Genomic DNA, 1,038 nt, shown 5'->3' on the forward strand with positions numbered 1-1,038 from the left:
AGGACCCTCAGCTCCAGATGAAACATGAACAGACCCCTGCAGAGGAGGAGCCCAGAGCACAAAGCTGGTGTCCCCCTGGGGGGCAGCGTGAGGGCAGCACAGGGAACCCACAGACCTGGGTTCCCATCCCAGCCCTGCCCCGTCCAGGCTGGGTGACCTGGGGCACGTGATTAACCTCTCTGAGCCTCAGTGAAGTGGGTGGTGGGGTCAGCAATCCTGATGCATGACTGCTGTGAGGTGAGAGGAGTTGAGTGGCAACCCCAGCATGTACCTCACACACTGTAGGTGCTCATTAAATGAAAGCACTGTCTCATTCATGACGTCATGAGGAGATGAAGGCTCCCCATGATCATCCTGATCGGGCTCCCGGTGGCCCTGGTCCTGCTTCTCTCCCTCCTCCTCTTATTCCTCCTCCGACACCGACGTCAGAGCAAAGGCAGGATGTCAGGTGAGTAGGGAATGGGGTGACCTGGGTCATAGGAGGGAGGGGGGCTCAGAGCACCTGCCACAGGAAAACCAAAGGGATGGAGGTCAGCTGAGAAAAGGATTTCTCCAGAATCTCATATCAGAAAATGTAGCACTCAATGTCAGCACATGTGTATGTATTTAAGGTAATCTTTCATTATTGTCAATGCCATGAAATATGAAAGTTATGCATAAGCGTGTGTTACGTTTTCCGTCTTTCCTGTGGAATCACAGCGGGGAGGGTTCTAACATCCCAGAGCTGAGACTGTCCCTCTTAACCAGCCCAGAGAGGGGCTCATTTCCAACCTTCTGCAGGGACCACAGGCCCAGAGCCCAAGGACAGAGGCCTGCAGATCAGGTAATTCCTGCCCTGAAGACCCCAGACTCCAACAATCCATAGCCCAGCTCTGCCCCTAACACTCCTGTCTCCTCCCTCAGCTCCAGCCCAGCTGTGGACGCCCAGGAGGAGCACCTCTGTGAGAGGAAGAGACAGCTGCCCTGGGGGAGGGGGTACAGGGTTTTTGAGAGATGATAGGGGGTTAGGCTGGGAGGATGGGGGTCAGGGGTGAGAAG

General features: G+C 55.5%; 1 long non-coding RNA gene across 1 annotated transcript; it reads left to right on the plus strand.

The window, feature by feature from the left end:
* The first annotated feature begins 350 nt into the window (after positions 1–350).
* Positions 351–986, plus strand: LOC102257210. The gene is made up of 3 exons (XR_313814.2): positions 351–448; positions 781–823; positions 904–986. It is a non-coding gene; the product is annotated as an uncharacterized LOC102257210 (long non-coding RNA).
* Positions 987–1,038: the final 52 nt, after the last annotated feature.

Source organism: Myotis brandtii, unplaced genomic scaffold, assembly GCF_000412655.1.
Source record: "Myotis brandtii unplaced genomic scaffold, ASM41265v1 scaffold31267, whole genome shotgun sequence".
NCBI classification, from domain to species: domain Eukaryota; kingdom Metazoa; phylum Chordata; class Mammalia; order Chiroptera; family Vespertilionidae; genus Myotis; species Myotis brandtii.